General features: G+C 44.7%; 1 long non-coding RNA gene across 1 annotated transcript; it reads right to left on the bottom strand.

The window, feature by feature from the left end:
• Positions 1-15,999: 15,999 nt before the first annotated feature.
• On the bottom strand, positions 16,000-18,715 carry LOC142563075 (uncharacterized). The gene is made up of 3 exons (XR_012824296.1): positions 18,286-18,715; positions 17,252-17,320; positions 16,000-16,198 (listed from the first exon to the last, which is right to left on the bottom strand). It is a non-coding gene; the product is annotated as an uncharacterized LOC142563075 (long non-coding RNA).
• Positions 18,716-19,855: the final 1,140 nt, after the last annotated feature.

Raw genomic sequence — 19,855 nt, forward strand, 5'->3', positions numbered from 1 at the left:
AACCAGCTCCGCCCCCCTTTCATCCCCCCAGCGCTAGCAGCGACCGACTGATACCGCTGGATGCCGCTGACGCCGCTAGAGAGTCAAGATAACGTGACTGCATAGAACACCGTCGCCGCCATGCAGAAAGAGGAGGAAAGGGTCCCCCCCCTCTTCTTGTGTGGCGGATAGGGTGCTCTTCAGTTGCCGACGCGCCGGTTATTCGTTGTCCCTGAAACCAACTCCGCAGCTGGGGTTGACTCACTATCGGCGTCAGCGGCATCAGTCAGTCGCTGCTATCTCTTCCCTCCTCCCTTTATCGTGTTGTCCGCTTGCTGCGCGCGCTTCTGCCCCCATCGTTTGCCGCTGGGTGTACACGCCGCCCCCCTCCCCCCTCTTCCTGCGAGTCTCCGGTTGTCAAAGCGCCGGCTCGAACTTAATTCCTTTCTTCGCTCCTCCTCCAATGCAACCCCTGTGCGGTGGCAATCAGAGAGCCAGATCGGTGGCGGCGGATCTGTATATGTGCACCGCCCGAGCCGAAATTGCCGCTGCCGTTCGCCCTGTGCGGTGGCAATCAGAGAGCCAGATCGGTGGCGGCTTGACATAAAGACAAACAGCAATTTCCTAACACTTATGCGGGAGAACATCCCGTTCCTCTCGCTCGTAACGCGTCCCACGGCTGTGACAACCTCGCGAGGCACTTGTATAGATCTCGTCTTTGAGAATCAAGCATTGGTGTACCAAGTCGAACATATATCAGTCTATTTCTCCGACCACAAAGCTTCCTTCATGACTGTCAAGAACTGTTAGTGGAGTCTTTGTTAAAGGAATACGTGTGAAAAATAAAAAAAATTCTGTGATAGCGCATACAAGTGTTGCTCGATTTCTTTGCCTCAATCTATCGAAAAGGTGAAACAGCTTATTTGCTGCGCTCAAATTTCGCATTAGGAAGTAACGTAATCGTCGGCAATTTTTTTTAATAAACTGACCACCGTGTGTTCTATATGCATACGCCCTAACTATATTATCAAAAAAGCTCTTTTTATGCCGTCTTTGATCATCTTCCAGGCCGCTACATACTCGTGGGTGAATATAATGCCCACAACACAGAGTTGAGAGGCTCGCGCCGCGGCTATCGTACTCACGCATGTGTTCAGATATTTCTGCAATGTTATTTTCGCACGAAGCACGCAGAACACATGCATGTATACCGATACCCGCAGCAGCAACGTCAAAATTGGCGCATATGGAACATACTGCGACATTTCAATCCTTGTCAAAGGAACAGACACAAGGGTCACAATATTTCCTCGCAGTTTTCACGCATATACATGACCCGAAATTGGAAGGTAGCTAACGTAAGTTCGCACGCACGTGAGGTCGCCAGACGGTGGCGACCAAGTCCCGAGATGTATGTAGCCGAGGAAATGACGGCGTGCTTGTTACATGCAAAGGGGGGGCGGCGCAATTTACGGGAAAAGTGAGCTAAAATATTTATTCAAATGTGCAGTGCGTATGTAGTACAAACCACAGAGAACTCTGGCGGTACCCAGTTAAAATAGATGCAAATGATTTGAATATTGCGCGAACATGCAGATACCCCGCCCGAATTACCAAACTTGAAGGTGTACAAAGGAAAGCGCTACGGTATGTATACAATAAACATAAATTAACAGACTCACCCACCGAACTACTTAACAAAGCCGAAATCCTAACACTACAAAACCGAGCTGTACTAGCCCGTTCTAAGCTTATGTACCAGCTCTTACACAACAAGCCTAATATTGATGCCTCTAGTTACATCTCCAGAAATGAAACACGGCCAACGCGGCACAAAAACACACAAACACTGAATGAGCATTCTTTTCATACCGATTGCTTTAACAATTCAATCTTTCCTTTAGCGATAAGAGAGTGGAATAAACTGAGTGAATCCATTAGTAACAGCCCCTCATTAAATACATTTGCTAATTCAGTGGAAGAACACCTCCTTGCCTTACAGCTCTGACTTACATAGTCAGGTTTGTTCATAGCCTAACACTTTAATCTATGAGTGTTCCTTTTGTATGATGCATCATACGCATGACTACATCCTGTTTGTCATGTTCATTAGGTATATTATATCACATGTGCTTTCAGGTGTTTTTTTTCTTTTTCTTGTTTGGTTTCTTGTTTTCTCAGATTCTGCCTTGTTATAGTATATTGTACCCAAATATTGCATTCGTGATGAACTACTTAATTCTTTTGTTTAGTGAAACCAAAACCTTTGCAATAACAGTTATGATTATACAATCTATATATATTTGTGTTCGCAAATACTACCATATGTACTTGCCCTTCCTGTTATAATCCCTTGAGGAATTGACAGTATGTGAATATATATATATATATGTATATATATATATATATATATATATATATATATATATATATATATATATATATATATATATATATATATATATATATATATATATATTGTAACGACGAGGGATCGACGAGGATGCGGAGCAGCACCACCAAGAAATACACTTTATCAGTCGTAAGAGACAAAAAACGAACGTCTTCTTCGTCTGCACGCTTAACCCAAAAACCCGCGCTACGTCAACCTCTTCCCCACTGGCATATACCCGCGGCAATATAGTTGTACCAAATATAGATGTGCCATTTGCTCCCTCTTTAGAAAAGATCATCGTCCTGATGATAGAGGCTTGTAAATCACGGATAAAAAGAACTGCGCAGTCTTGTCAGGCTTCATAGTACGGCTTCCTAGGAAGCACGTGAACGATCTCGGGTAAATACCGTCGACGCTTTGAACAATGAGAGCAGTCTGGAACGACTTCATAGTTGACGACACTGATGCGTCGGAGAACTATGTAGGGCCCGAAGTATTTGCGCAGGAGCTTTTCAGCGAGCTCTCGCTGACAAATAGGTGTCCAGACCCACACTTTGTCGCCGATGTTGTATTTTACGGATCTGTGCCGAAGATTGTAGCGTTTGGATTCACAGTCCTGCTGTTCGTGGATTTGCAGACGCACAAGCCGCCTGAATGCCTCTAACCGCTGTGTGATCTCTTCAGCACTCGTCTCGCTCTCATCAAAGTCATGAAGAAGCATTGCGTCTTATGTTGTCGTAACCTCAAGGCCGTATACGAGACTGAAGGGTGTCTTGCGAGTTGTCTCTTGACGAGCCGTATTGTACGCGAAGGTGACATAAGGTAGAAGCTGTCGCACTTCTTGTGCTCTACATCAACATACATGCTTATCATATAAGCCCGTGTCCTATTGAGTTGTCCCGTCAGTCCGCTTGTTTGAGGGTGATACGCCGTTGTCTTCAGGTGGGCGGTACCTTTTAGACGTAGAACGATATCCAAAAACCTGGCTGTGAACCCATAACTGGCTCCGTGAAGACTACTGCGGGAGCACCATGCTTTAAACCATGGATACTAGAAAACGTCGAGCACCTCTATCTGCTCTTGCCCGTTGCACAGCCCCTGTCTCGGCATATCTAGTGAGATAATCCGTGGTGACGATTATCCACATATTGCCTGTAGTAGGCATTGGGAAGGGGCCCAAAAAATCCATGCCTACTTGCGCAAATGATGTGGTCGGTACATGAAAAGGGTGCAGCAAGCCGGCTGCTTTGACGGATGGCGCATTGCGACGTTGGTGATCCAGACATGTCTGAACGTAACGTTTAACGACCACAGTAAGTCTCGGCCAGTAGTAATTCTGCTGAATCCATGCCAGTGTTCCAGTATAGCCGAAGTGCGCAACAGTCGGCTCATTGTGGCAGGCGTGTAAGATTTCAGGTCGAAGCGATGAGGAAAGAACGAGTACGTAGTTGCTACCGCTAGGTGAGAAGTTCTTGTAAAGGACGTTGCGGCGTAAGCAGTACGATGCCAGCCCTCTTGCAAATAGCCTCGGCACGCTGTTGGTTCGTCCTTCCAAGTAACCAATAATCCGCTGCAATTCAGTGTCAACCCGTTGCTGGCCTAAAAGATCAGCAAAGTCCACGAGTCCCCGAAAGGCTGTATAGTCGTCGTCTTGTGCTAGCGGTCCAACAGGAGACTGAGAGAGGCTGTAGGCGTCCGCGTATCATTTTTCCGACTTGTATGCGACAATAAAGTCGAACCCTTGGAGTCGAAGACCCCAGCGTGCGAACCGGCCGGAAGGATTTTTAAAATTAATGAGCCAGCAGAGGTAATGGTGATGGCTAACGACTGTGAAAGACCGACCATACAAATACGGACGAAATTTCAGAACTACCCATACCATTGCGAGGCATTCTTTTTCAGTGGTGGAGTAGTTAACCTCGACTCGGGATATAGTCCTACTGGCCTAAGCGATCGCGTTTTCACTGTCGCGCTGCCATTTTATGAGCACTGCCCCTAGACCGACATTACTAGCTCCTGTATGCAATATCGTCGGGGCGTCTTCATCAAAGTTTGCTAGCATGGGAGGCGCTTGCATGCGTTGCCGGTGCTCGTCAAATGCCCGTTGCTGGTCTTCGCCCCAACTAAAAGGGATATCTTCTCTGGTGAGCTGTGTTAACGACCGTTCGATGCGCGAGAAATTCGCAATAAATCGCTGCTGATATGCCCAGTCTCAGGAAACGCCGCACGGCTTTTTTTTTCTGATTGGGTCGGAAATTTAACGATGGCGGCACTTTTATCCGCATCAGGTCGGGCTCCTTGGCTATTGACGCCGTGACCAAGGAACTGGAGCTCGTGAAAACCGAAATGGCACTTCTCTGGCTTCAACGTGAGACCAGCTTAGCGTATTGTATCAAAAACAGTTTTCAGCCTTCGTAAGTGTTCGTCGAACGTTGCGGAAAAGACAATCACGTCATTCAGGTACACCACGCACGTTTGCCATTTGAGTTAGAGAGCACAGTGTCCATTAGACGCTGAAATTTTGCTGGCGCCGAACACGAACAGAAGGGAAGTACCCGTAATTTGTAAAGTCCGTCAGGCGTCACAAAGGCTGTTTCCTTAAGGTGTCCTTCATCCACTTCGATCTGCCAATAACCTCTTTTCAAGTCCATTGACGAAAAGCAGCGCGCGTTTCGCAAGCTGTCCAAGGAATCATCAGTACGTGGCGGCGGATAAATGTCCTTTGTGACCCGATTGCGCTTCCCATAGTCGACGCAGAAGCGCAGGCTACCGTCCTTTTTTACTAAAATTACTGGTGATACCCAAGGACTGACTATTGGATGGTCGATTAACGCCGTCTTCACCGTCTTCACTTGCTTTTCTATTGCTTCGCGTTCCTTTTGGGCCAGCCGATAAGGTTTTTGTCGAATGGGTCTGGCGTCGACATCAGTAATGATGCGGTGCTTGGTAAGTGTCGTTTGACCAACCCTTGGCGCAGATGAGAAACAGCCCTGGTACTGACTGATGAGTTCAAGAAGACGGTTTCGCTCAACGGCCAATAACATGGCTTTAACGTCTACAATAGGCGCAGATGTGTGGATGGTAGAGGCCGCGTCCTGCGCCAAGTGGCAGTCTTGTATTTGTGTTATTTCCTCGAGACAAGCGACAGCAGTGCCTCTAACGATGTGTCGACTTCTTTTACTGAAATTCGTCAGCAAGAGTTTGGCGATTCCGTCGATTACATTGATAAGTGCTCTGGCAATGTAGTCGCCGCAATTCAGTGCTAGCGTGCTGATGTGTTCAGCGACTCTAGTCCCATTCTGCAGGCTGCCACAGTGCATGGTTGCGAGAGAGCAACTCCGGGGCAAAAGTATGATGTCGTTAGCAGCAATACGTAAGCGAGGTTGTTGCTTCTCGTGAGTGGCATTATTGAGTTCGTGGGAAACGTGACGCTGTTAATTACGGTTCCATACTCCCGTAGGTAACGCATGCCCTATATAAGTTCTTTACAACAATCAGTAAGAATGACGAGGGTGGCAACGAAGGATGAGCCGGCGATTAAGAGCCGGGTCGTGCATTTCCCGACAGGTCTAATCAACTGACCTCCGGCGGTTCTTATGTTGGGCCCGTGCCATAGCGTCTTCACTTTCCTTAGTTTGTCGGCGAGCTGTAAGCTTATGATTGAAAATCAGAGCCAGCGCCAACAAGGAGCGGCTACTTGGTGGCCGCCAATGAGAACGATGAGCTCCACGTTGACGACGTCAGTTACATCTTTCGTAGTTGAATCCGTCGTATTTGTCATTGTATTCGGCCTCTCCTTTGTCATCGTGGTCTTCACGTGTTCATTCGTTGGCAATCGGGGATGTCTAGAAGTTCGAGTACTTGCAACCTCACCCCTGGAGGTCGCTACGGCCAGTTTCCGCGTCGCGGTTTGGGGGCCTCCCCTACTGACGTCGGTAAAACTGCGACGAGTCAGCGAATTATAGCGCGCAGGAGACGGAGAAGGAGAACATGCGGCTGACTGTTAACAGGAGCGCTGTTGTAGGCGTGTCGACCGTCATAGGGAGAATGGCCATAGTTGGCAGGAAAGCTTGGGTAATGAGCGGCGCGGTAGTTGTTCCATTTGTGGAAAACGCGATAGACGTGTCCAGCTTCGCCACAATGGTAGCACACTGGTTGACCGTCGACGGTGCGCCACAATTCGGTTTTCCAACGCTGACAGTTCGGCGGCAACTCTCCATGGAGCGAAAGAGTGGCAGGTGCCCGTCGAAGATACGGCATTGTTTGTACTGGCGTGGTCGGCGGGGTCAGTAGAATCGACGGGGGTGATGATGTCGACTCTGTTCGTAGCGTAGGTGATGTTCTGGTGTGAACGGCGTCGAAGTTGTGTTGATTGGACGGCGAACAGCCTCCACATAAGTAAAGCGCCACGGCGCGTTACCACAGTCCGGCGATGACAAAGCTTGTCGAACTTCTTCCCGGATCACATCCGCTACAAAAGATAACGCTGGCTCCGGTTCCGTATGCGCAACAACAAATCCAAGCTGCCGAAGCTCTTCTCGCACAACCCCTCGGACAACTTCATGTAGAGGCCTGTCATTACCCGCAGCCAGTACGGGACGGGAGTCTTCGCTGCCGAGTTACTCAGGTCATGCTGGCGGTATCGTTGCTGTAGGGCGAGCTCAATGAATGTGGCCTCTTTTGTGAACTCCGCCACTGTTGTCGGTGGATTTCTAACAACCCCGCAGACAATTGCTCCTTGACTCCCCGCAAGATATACCGCAGCTTCTTTTCCTCTGGCATGTCGGGGTCTCTCCTAGGGCAGGCACGGGCCATGCCTTCTGAGAACATAGTAACGCTCTCATTGGGTTTTCGAAAGTGGATTTCAAGGAGACGTTGTGCACTTTCCCTCCTGTCGACGCTTGTAAAGGTATCCATCAGCTGTGCGCGGAAGTCATCCCACGTGGCAGCGCTCCTCTACCGGTTGACGTACCATGTACGAGGATTGTCCTTTAGGTAGAAATAGACACTCGAGGGTTAATCCTCCGAGCTGGTCTGATGGTGTACTTGGCGACGTGCTCGGACTGGTCTAGCCAATGTTGGACGTCTTCAAAGGCATCGCCATGAAAGCTCTCCGGAACCATATGATTCTGCAGTGTTACTTGCGACGGAGCTGCGGTGGCCTTGATAGTTGTATAAGGCAAACGATTTCTCGAGGTTTCTTGCACAGGACAGGACTCTGGCGCTAGGCCTAACAGGCGTCGACTGAACAGGTGGACTGGTGTTTCGATGCGCTATAGTGATTCCGTGCTCGATCGTTGGCTCTGCGAAGGGGTGCCAAGCACGAAGTTTAGCAAGCACCTCCACCAATATTGCGACGTGGGACCGACGCGGATGCGGAGCAGCGCCACCAGCAAATGGACTTTATCAGCCGTCAAAGAGAAAAAGCCAACAACGTCTTCTTTATCTCCATGCTTAACCCAAAATCCCGCGCTACTGCAACCTCGTCCACACTGGCACATGCCCGCGGCAGTATCGTCGTGCCGAATGTAGTTGTGCCAATATATATATATATATATATATATATATATATATATATATATATATATATATATATATATATATATATATATATATATTGTGAGCATTATACATATGCTTGATATTCTCACCTGTACATACTCATCATCACCGTTTAGGGGCCTGGTGGTGGGGCTCTCACTCGGGAGAATAAGGCAGAGACTGGCTGTCTAAACCTTCTCTCTCTCTCTTTGTATATATATATATATATATATATATATATATATATACATATATATATATATAGAGAGAGAGAGAGAGAGAGAAAGCGACGAGGTTTAGAAAGCCAGTCTCTTCATTATTCTCATAGTATTCTCAGTATATATATATATATATATATATATATATATATATATATATATATATATATATATATGTATATATATATATATATATATATTCTCACGAAGAGAAGCGCCTCGTGTTTCTAATAGCAGCTCGGAGACGACGACGTCCCGTGCTGTTACACTCTAAAAACTAAGGGAGTGCCGGGCACTCTCTTTGAGGGAGTAGCTGCTTGTCCCATATTTCACTCTCTTTTCGAGAGTAGATCGACCCTCTTTGAGAGAGAGTAGGTCAACTCCTCCTGACGGAGTTTTGTTACTCCCCGCAGGGTTAATAGTACACCGCCAGACCGAGTACTTCTACTCCCCCAAACAGAGTGCTTGTACTCCTTCAGAACAGAGTGCTAGTACTCTTCCCAATACCCTCTTAGCCAAGTCCTGGTCACGCATGCAGGCAGGAAATCAGATCAAATTAGGGCCGCTGATATAGTGTTCCCTAGGCGGCTCCTCAGAGACACTGGCCCGATTCCAAGCGGCCTTCAGAATAGGCGTGAGCAAAGTTATGCAGGATTTTAAAGTCATTTATCCTGGCTATTTGCTGCCTACCGTGAGGCGTGACTGCTCCGAAGCGGCCTATGCGTATGCGTCACGAACGCCACTGAGGAGAAAAAAAGCGAATTAACACTTAATCTGCAAATCTCTTCGCAAATTTCACAATCAAGAGTCACAGAATCTAATTAGAATACAATTGTCAAGGGAATCACATACTTATCAAGAATCACAATGCTCTATACATGATGTGAATTCGAACCCGCGTACACTCGCATTTGTACAATTCAAAACACGCATCATAACCATTACACCACAGCGCCGCCACGCCCAGTCGTATTCTTTTAGAGGTTATATATATACCAAACGTATTTGATGAATCGGCTGTGGTGGGTGGGGTTTCTCTGCAGTGTGCTGTGCTGTTGTGTACTGAAATACGTGTGCGTTTGCACCATTTCCATTCCTTGCTACGACTAACGAAGGAAGACAACGTAGACGACAACGTGAGAACTATTCACGGCTTGTCGTCACCGCAGGAAAAGAACAAATGTGCCGTTCAGCTCATGATCGAGTGCTTTTCCAGTCCATGCATTATATGTTCTCCAAAATACGCGGATAAAAAGTATTGCGCCAACCATCCACGTATGTGAATTTAATTCGCGCGTATACTGCTGAGCAACTGCGACGCCAGTACCAGGCATTTCGACGTGCCTCAGGCTGCCGTGTAGGCGTTCTTTTCAAGTGCATTAGTTTAGAGTTTGGTTCAGTCCGCTGTGAGCTGTTGTCCTGCATTAGCAGCGGATCGTCAGCGTTTTGAAGCGCATGCATTCCAGCATTTGGAGACTGCTTATGCCGATGGCCGCGTCAAATGCATTGGCACGCATGTTTAAATGAATAATGTGTCCACTTGTTACGCGTGCACTGCTCGTATCCTGTGGCAGTGCTCGTTCTAAAAGCTTCGAAGACCATCTACACTCATGCGTGTGTTCAATTTATATATGCACAGGATGGACTTCCCGGCTAGTTGGTTGAGCATTTTAGAAGAAACAGCGCAACACAAGGACGACGCAAAAACATGCCACACCACGAAGCGCTGGTGTGGTTGCATGATGCTTTTTTTCGTCCTTGTGTTTGCGCTGTTTCTTCTTCCACGATACACGCACACCACAGGTACGCGAAAGTTTAGGAGCATAAGTGGTTAACTCTGTTTTCCCCGTTTTCTCTCAGTGTCAATGGCACAGTGCGTTGCCCGGAATTGTGCACGCTTACCCCCATATGCAGAAATGCATCATAACTTGAAGCCCATGCTTGACTTGATCTAAACGACGCAAGTCGTGAACGCACCAAAAGAAAGGCAGTGAGCGTCTTGGGGGACGTTCGCACCAGGCGTCGTTTATATCAAGTCAAGCATGAGCTTTGTATTAAGATACATTTCTGAATACGGGGGCTAGACATCTGCTTCTTCCAGAAAATGTCGAAGAAACGCCCGCCAAAACCAGGCACATTCGTAAACTTAACTAGGCAATACGAAGCTCCATAGAAAAAAAGAAGAGTGGTATTAAAAGCTTTCAGTATTTTTCTTTACTCCAAAATAGTTGCGCTCTCGTGGCTTCACTGTACAGAGATAGTGCAGCGTTAGCTAGAAAGCATGAATTTCCTAACTCCATGCCAAAATAACCTTGTAAAATTATTTAGGTGCTAGAATCCAGGGTTTGTAGCGAGCCTTGAAAATCCTTTATTTCTAAAATGCCATTTTCAAGGCATTGAAAACCCTTGAATTTTTAGAAGTACTGGAAAGTCCTTAAACTTGTACACTTGGCTAGACTTAGCAGACATTGCCAAGAGCTTTTTTTCCCTTCTGTGACACTCTTTCGCATGTCACAGAAAATTGTCTCTGGAGGTAATAGAAGGAAAGCGACATCCTTAAAGTTGAAATTACAAAGGAGCTGCAGATACCAGTTTTATGCACATGGAACCGGCGACAAATGTGCTTGGAGGAGCAGAAGCAGGAAGCTCAACAGTTGAGGCATTCAAAGAGAAGCCGTGAAGAGTAAATTGAGAGCGACAGACACAATAAAAAGAAATTAGAAATGACTATTGCTTATTTGATGGTGAAAAAAGCTGAGGCAACAGATGACATCACATACACTGTCAAACCAAACAGTATTCAAAAACTGCAAATGTTGCAGGTCCAAGTAGTTAATTGTGCTATTGCAGAAAAACTTTGAGCGCTTTCTTGAAATGCTTCCTTGTGTGCGTTTAGTGGTGGGCGGTGAAAGGCAAATTAGCAGTCTTTCAAATGTTTGAAATCACTGAAATGCGATTTTTGTTTTCTTTTGTTTGCATTAAAGTTAACGGTGTTCTTGAACAAGTTATTGCCTGTCCAAACTACTACACACATTGCACGAGGTCCTTGAAGTTACTGTGTCGGGGCCTCGAAAGTCCTTGAAAACCATTGAATTTTTTTCTTCAATATTGCTACGAACCCAGTAGAACAACTGTCATGGAGTAAAAACTTTGGCTGAACAGGGGCTTATACGCAGAGCACAGGAAGACTAGAAATGCAGTAGTAGGCATGGAGGGCCCTGAAAAAAATGTGCCACATCCGCTCGTCTGCCTTATTTTTCTGCACCGACTGTTGCATTTTTAATAGAAGTGCACTTTCTGTTCTACTCCAATAAACGCAACATTACGAACTCCAGTGTGGGGCAGTCCTTCAGCCAGTGCAGAACTTTTTCTGTACATCCGAGTCAGCTCTGTCATTTTTCCAGCATTGTAGTACAAGATTTGTTAAACTGGTTTAGCAGAATATGAGCAGTATACCCTTAAATTAGCTGTTTATTTGTATGCACAAGTTCAGGTCCTCAGTTTGGTTGCATGACAAATTGCCATACCTCAATAGATACAACAAACAATTTTATTACAGTTTAATAAAATCCAAACAGTAATAATCACAACAATATAATGACATACATTTCTTTTGGTACGTATACAGCCCATGTCCTGGCAGTGTATAAATTCAACTATACACCGCAAGTACTGTGTCCTGACCACTATTATTCACATGTGTAAAACCATCACAGCAATTCAACAAATATCACAGTAATTAGTGACATACACTTTGTAACTGCTTTACATGAGCATAATGTATACAAATGGTCCCTGTGTACCTACACATGACTAGTGCCACCCGAGTACTATTACTCACAGGTGTAAAACCAACAAAGCAGTTTTTTAAAAAATATCACAGCGCTTAGTGACGTACATGCTGTAACTCCCTTGTAGAAACTTAATACAAACACGTGAGGACACAGAAAGCTAGCAGTGGGCATACATGGGAATACCACCGCCTCAATACTAATTCACGAGTGTAAAACCAACCAAGCAGTTCTTTAAAGAATATCACAATGCTTAGTGACATACATTTTCTAACTAGCTTATATAAGCTTTATACAAACATGAGAACATACACAAAGCTAGCGGTGCACCCGCATAGAAGTGCGGCCATCTGAACACGATTATTTGCAAGTGTAAGCTCAACAGAACAGTTCGTTATAGTGACGCACATTTTGTAAGTGCCTTATACAAGCTTAGTGCAAGCGCAAGAATGCAGAAAAATATAAATTAAAAACTTGCTCTATGCATACACAAACAGATCAACACAAATGGTAAACACCGCTTTGAAGACAAATGTGACTGTGGCAAAGCGCAATGCTGTGCCGGTTGAAATTGCCACCCACAAAAGTATTGAGCAATGCTTAAACCACAGGCAATAAAGTGCTGAAAGACTGCGTCTCTAACGTAACTATTTTAATTAAAATTTCTTGAATATAGGGCTCGCTTGCAGATAAGGCATCTGATCCAACTGACCTGATTTTACACCTGCTACATGCATACAATGCACTCAGATGTAACTGGTAATAATAATTATAAAAGGCATTTAAAAACTTGATAGTATGATGAAGATGCATGACTAGAAAAGTTCTGTCCCCCTCGTACTTGTTAAAAAGGTGTAAGTACGACACATGTTCTTTTTTTCCTCAAATTTTGCATTAATGGACAGCTGGGAACCTCGAACCGACACAAAAAAAAGATACTGCTATGTTAATAGTGTTATGAATAATTTTTTGCGAAAGCTTTTTTACAGACAAGTTGCAGTCTCGTTTCTGGAGGTTGAGCTGTATCTTGCAAAATAACTTGGAAAAGTGGTCACATGGGAGCATGACACTATATCATAATGTTAGTTTCAGTTGACTCTCTTGCCCTACAAGTCGCTGCTCACTGTGGCCAGTGATGCAACAGCAGTGTCTGTGTGATTTTCATCACACTTCCGTCCTATGCCATTCTTACCAGAGTTGGCGGCACATAGATACCCAAATTTCGATAGTGTTGCTTTCTCAGGTGGTTGCTTTTGATTTGCTCAATATCAGTTGGCACTTCAGCTGCATCAAACTTCTTTTTTACCTTTTCAACAACAACATCAACAACAATCTTATGACACCTGTGTTGTCCTTCTAGTTGCCTACAAAGACCAGTCAATCCAGCAACAACACTGACAGTCTCTACTATCTTGTAATGGGAGAGAGGTGTGTCCCACCATGTGTTCCACATTGTCACTATGTGGGCTGGCTGGGGAGGCAACAACTGTAATATGTTGGCATTTGCATATATTAAAGTGATGCTTGTACTGTGTTATAACACCTAACTTAGTCTTGCACTTGCTGCACAATAACACTGGCTCACAGTCGTGGTGAAAAGCTTTTGTATGTTGAGCAAATGAGTTGTATCCACTACAAAAAAAGTCAGTGATAGCACACATGTTGCTCTACCAGGCCTGGTGTGGTTCCTTCTGACACTGCTGCTGATGCTGACGCGCTACTGCTTGCCTCGTACACTGTTGCAGCTGCAGTAGACATGGCAGTCTCTGTATCTATTGCTGCCGTGTCATCTGTCACGGTAACTTCCAAGTGGTATCGGGCTCACTTCTGCAACAGAGATGTTGTTTGCCCCTTGAGGGCTCTCATGATCAAGGCCAATAATTTCAAAGGCATTGTCTCCTGCATCGAAGAACCAATAAGAACAGCATGAATTAATAAACATAGCTCTAAAATGTACGGACATCAAGACTTAACCACAAGCTTTGCACATAAGTGACCGGGCTTAATGAATAATACCTGCAGGAGGAGTCACACAATTGTTTGTGTATATTACAGTAAAGCCTCATCAGAAGATATTCAAGAGGCACGGGAAACATGTCTCTCGAAACCAAAAATTTTAAGACACTGAGGAGCCAGACTAGATCACTTTATTATGCATCATCACTAAAGTATGTTTTGATATATCTGAAGGAATAAATGCTCAGGTTGGCTTAAAGGGCCCCTAAACCACTTCTCGACATTTTTTGAACATTTCAAGTAAACACGCGTATCGAAATCAGAATGCCGTCACGATCGACGAAGCCAAATGCCAGAGTGCGTAGCGCTGCCGGAGCACCACAATATGAAGGAAATGGCCCCGTGCGCCTCTCTGGACTTATCCTGCACCCCCCAGTTTGTCCTGACGTCAGCAGGCTGTCTCTGATGATGTCACCAGTTTCCGGTGCTGTCGATTGGTCGAACGAAAGTGTACGACTGCCGGCAAGGCCTGCAAGCAAATACACACACTCCTTCTTCCTCGTCGCGTTGCGCGCGATGCCATTGTGGGCAGCCAATGGGGGCAAAGAACAGAAACGCCAACAGAAGGGTCTCCCTATGAGGCTCTTCAACACGAGTCACCATACAGTTCCGTTGTATTAGCGCCACTCCTCGCAGGACGACGGACCAGCGCGGCAGCAACAGAGCTCGTTGGTGTTGGCCTGTCCCGTAACATTTGGAGGTGTACTAGGCAAGGAAAAGACGACACTGTCCATATGGCGTGTACCAGATGAAAGAGTAAAATGAGTGGGGACTACTTTTCGATAATCAAACACACGTAGCTCCACTATTACTGCACCGTTTCGAAAAATTCTCGTGGCTACCTGTTCATTGCCTTATTGTGTAGAACTGCAACACCGCAACTAAATTTCAACCTCGGTGGTTTAGAGGCCCTTTAAAGAAGACATTCACAGCTTTTTAGTGACTGTAGATTGTGTTAGCTTCCTTCCCAACTTCTGGAATTTGAACACTTCACTTTGCAAGCCTTGTTGCTCGCAGTACCTTTGAGGTGCTCTTAGACGCTCGTCAGCTTCAACTGCCGACACTTTCTGCCCTGCACTGTCCTCGTTGCCCTCCTTTTCTGGTTCATGCTAAAAGAGAAATGCGCGATTGACTTGTGTAAGGATTGCGTGATCTTTACGCCCTTCGGAGCACACAAGGTGCACAAAGTGAATGTGTCTGGGTTGTGTCCCTTCGAAGTAGTGAATACTTAAAAAGTCATCCTTAGTAACAAAGGTGTCTCTTGTATACAGTATTGTTAACGTGGCAAACATCGGAAAACCAACCAAACCATTTTCAGATGTCTCTTACAACCAAGTGCATCTTGTAATGAGATTCTTCTGTACTGAATATTTTTCAACTATGGATCATCTGCATGTACATATAGTCACAAAGACATGTTGTGTGGAATGGCGAATCGGGAAACAGTTCGTACTCTTACTTTTTGTCCCTAACATAAGCAGCTGATAACAATATGATAAAAAAGCAGGCAATGAGGCTAGAATGGAACATAATCCTTCAGCTCTAAACAGTTTTTTGGGCCCACATCATTCCCTCATATGACATAAGGAAACAACTTGATTGCAGTAATGGCTGCATGTGATCCGAGTTGATTGAAACAAACTATACGTAAGGTTGTCCTGCTGGTGATCCTGGCTGCGCGATGCTTCTCATGCTTTTTGGCACGATTCCTTTTTTTCCACTCCACATTTTTTTCAGATTTTCTCCCCTTTCCCTTCCCCCTTGTGTAAAATAGCGCACTTGAAGTATCAAATCTGTTGAACTAACGTGTGTATCGAACCTGTTAACATGTGTGCTTCTCTGTGGTCTGTGTTGTATTTTTGCGCTGCACAATTTAATTCAAGATGAAAGATGGAATGTCCCTGCCTTTAGTTTAATTGTGTGTGTGTGTGTGTGTGTGTGTGTGTGTGTGTGTGTGTGTCTCATGTTTTGAAATATATGTACATTCAGGAGTGCCTGCATGCCCTTCTCTCCTGCTCCAGTGACGAAAAGGAGAGCCTGTTTGTGTACCATAGTAAAAAATTCAAAGGTTTTCGCTGTGCCCATTACATCCCTTATCATATGGATCTGTCACAATACAGAGTAGCAGTGGTCCATAATACTAGCCCATCCCAACATAATTATAAATTAACACATACCGACATGCTGCGAAACAGCTGTTGCAAAGCCGCTGGTGAAGGCAATTTCCGCAGCACTGCAGTGGTACAGCCGAGTTTCACCTGTATAGTGACAAATCCATATGCGTGTTAGCAACTCAGTAGTTGCTGATGGTTTCATAAGCTTTACACTACACAATAAAGTAATCTAGACAACTTTGTTGGAACAAATGCACATAATTAGGACACCACTTAAACACTAACACGATTAATTGCCCCCAATCTCTCACTCACTAAGGGATAATACTACGGAAACATCGGTGGAGAGCTCAGATTAACACAGCCCATAAAGGACAAGCGTTCTTTGAGGAAAACAGCTATAACAGCGGTTAGTTTTCTTGATCATTTTATGTGGTAGCTTTGACTTAAATGTCATGCAGTACTATAAAATACGAAGTGCCGCATTTCTAGCAGCAGAAGGCGTCGTCAGGCTCATTGTACAACAGATTTTTGCACTGTTTGTCAGTGAGCCGACATATACAAAGAAAACAGAATTCACACAGACATATACAGTGTCAAGTGCACTTCTCCTTCTGAAAACGCAGCCACCAGTTCCAATGTTGTTGAAAGGAAAGGTAATATAAAGTACGAGACTGCATGGAACTGCCACTTATGACTGTAAATGTACGGTCTGCTGATTGCAGAGGTAGTCACATGCTATTTCTAGTCTCTTTTAGAAGCATTACTAAAGAATAAATTAAAATCTATTCATAAGTCACGAATTTCATGCATCCACAGTTCGGCTAAATAACTTGTGAGAAAAAGACATGTTTACCTGGAATAGCAACCTTTTTTCCTGCTGCAAAACTTTCCTTCGAATTAATGAAATAACTTCACAGTGTCATAATGCGTTTCTCGCAACTACTTGCCGGCAGTGGCGAGTTAGTGCTTATATCCGACTCATTGGGCGACAATACTGCCAAACACAAATGCTTGACGAACACGAGAACACGTCCCTCGCAGAGAATAGCAACCATATATTCCTCTGTGAGACATGATCGCACCTTTGTGGTCAAAATGTACATCAGAACGACATCACCATCTCATTAAAAAAAAGCCTCCGTACAAGGCAGCCGCCAACTGCATAATGTGAAATTGCAACTGATGTCCACTTACTGGTGGCCTGTGTTCGAGTCACTTTTGGCAGTTGACTGGGTGCTGAGAAATGCACGTCCTGGGTTGTCCCTGCAAAACATACAGGGTTATGTCAAATGTTGAAAATATATATATGCCGGCATTTCATCAGTCGCAAAACAAACGAGTAAACTAATAAACAACTTTGATGTAAACAGAGTACACATCATAAGATAGGCTCTCAACTGTTAATGCATTACGCAAAAAACCTAATGCATAAGAAAGACTATATGTATACACACGAAGCTGACACACAATTTAATTCGCTCTAGGTTTTTCCGTGCAGTATATTCAAATTATTATGTCTCGTGGTTAGAGCAAAATTAGTGTAAATTACGAACTAAATTATCTACCCTGGAAACTTTTCTTCAATATGCACCTGTGCGCGCTTCGAACGAGTAGCGTTGTAAAATTTACGTGCATGGGATTTAACATAGTTGCTGAACACGGATTTCCTTTGCCCTGTGTCGTGTACAGTGAGCTACATATATCTGCCCCCCCCCCTTTTTTTTGTAATAGCCATACTGCGTGCCATTGCACCTATACGCACGTCAATAAACCTCACGACACAGAAATAAAAAAGCGCCAATCACCCATGCCTGCATGTTGTAGTGGGCCTAACCTAACAAAGCATGGGCTGTTGCTTTTTATAGTAAACACAGGCACCGTGCTCATTGCAAGTATGTATCATGTCGCTAAGCAAATATGCAATTTCATTGTACCACTATTTTTTTATCACATGGATATATCTGTTGAGAGGCAAGACAAAAAGCAGTCACTTCTCAGAACTAATCAGCTTTCTTAAAACACATTTTTAACTTTTCAATGACACTTGCTGCTATGTGTTTGTCTCCAGAGAGCATACTTGATTTGACTTTCCAATCAGAGACATTACATAAATATACCATGTTAAGATGACTGCCTGGAGCACGTGAGAATTTTCATCTTCGTGTAACATACTGTATCTTGATTTTGTTGATATTTGGTCAAATGGTACACCCAATATACCCACATACTAGTTTTCTTGTCCAAATAACATGCCAATGTATTTTGATTTTTTGGCATTGGCTCCTCTGCACTACGTGAAGTCGCGCTGCACTGGCTCTTTCACATCCTCGTGTCCTTGCAGCTGCCTTCTTGCGTTATATAAAGCGGGTGCCTGAAAAATATCGTATGCAAAAGTCAACACAAGGGCATGGTGCAAAACAACATCAAGACAGTCAACGCCATGGCAATAAAAAAGTCTTAGCTCTTAGTCTTCCTAGTGAAATGCATGCAAAACATCCAAATGACTGCAACAGTCAACTGCTAAACTAACTTCAATTTTTAGATTTAAGCAAGAAAACAAATAAACCACAGTTCATCCTTGTTTTTCATGAATGTTAGAATACTCCTGCTAATGAATAGAATATTGGTCATTTTCAGACGTCATAGGTCTGTCATGAGTTTGGTGTATCGCAAACACCACTTGTGACACATCCTAAGCACGTGCCCAGTGTGCCCCCCCCCCCCGCACCATCCCTGGTTGTGCCACTGCTGAAGCCATAATTTCAGGATTATAGCTGCAAACATGATGCTCAGTAGGGATGGAAATATTGTCCTTCAGCTCAACGGATATATGGGTGTGCCTATAAAAAAGGGCAACAAGGCTTGTTATGGCAAGCTTACCCACATTTTCAACACTAACAAGTTCACTGCGGCATGCATCTAAGCTTACTAAAAGGCATGAACTTATTTTCATGCATGAGGTGCGCAGTGGAGTTCATTTTTGACAGACCCGACTACTGCTGCAGTTTGAAATCTAGCATTTTCGATTCTTGTAGGCATGTAAAAGTTGCAGTTAAACCGCAGTTATTAGTTTATTACACCAACCTATTGTTCTGTGTACGACAGACTGGTAACACGGAATTAAAGCAAAATTTTATTTTGATATTTTATTTCTCTACTAAAAATATTCAAGCGATAAACACATCTTGATCTGCCATGCTATAGCAAAATGCACACATTACGCTTGTAACCCCCAGAGGAAGGCTGATTTAGCTGTTCATATGACATAACTCTGACACGCCAACTCATATTAGCAAATGCACAGGCATGTCCAAAACAATAAGCGTATGCAAAGCGCCCCTGCAATTGTAATTCCACACAGCAGCCGTTATATTCGATGCCGATGCGTAACTAGCTGCTCGACAATTCACCGAGTTCGTAGACATAAGCATCCTTTCAGTTTCGCACCGTGCACGAAAACCGCAACCGGAGACAAAACCAGACCTATAATCACACCATTTCAACATGAGCAAAAACAGTTCAGTCTTAGGGATAAACACTGTGAGAGCGATTTAGTGCGCGACGGCGACGAGCGACGGCTTCGAGCGACAAAACGGGCCGTCGCTTGAACAGATTGCTCGGTTCTGGAAATCTACAAATCGTCGCTCGTCGCCCAGAAGTGCTATGAGCGACTAGCCAATAGCGCGAAGCCGGAACTGGATGTACATACATCGCTCAAATACTACTGATTGTCGCGCGGAACGAGCAAATGATTCAATTTTTATACGTGCAAGGATAAGGACGTACTGCAAGACCTCC

This window comes from Dermacentor variabilis, chromosome 11 (assembly GCF_050947875.1).
Source record: "Dermacentor variabilis isolate Ectoservices chromosome 11, ASM5094787v1, whole genome shotgun sequence".
Classification (NCBI taxonomy): Eukaryota; Metazoa; Arthropoda; class Arachnida; order Ixodida; family Ixodidae; genus Dermacentor; species Dermacentor variabilis.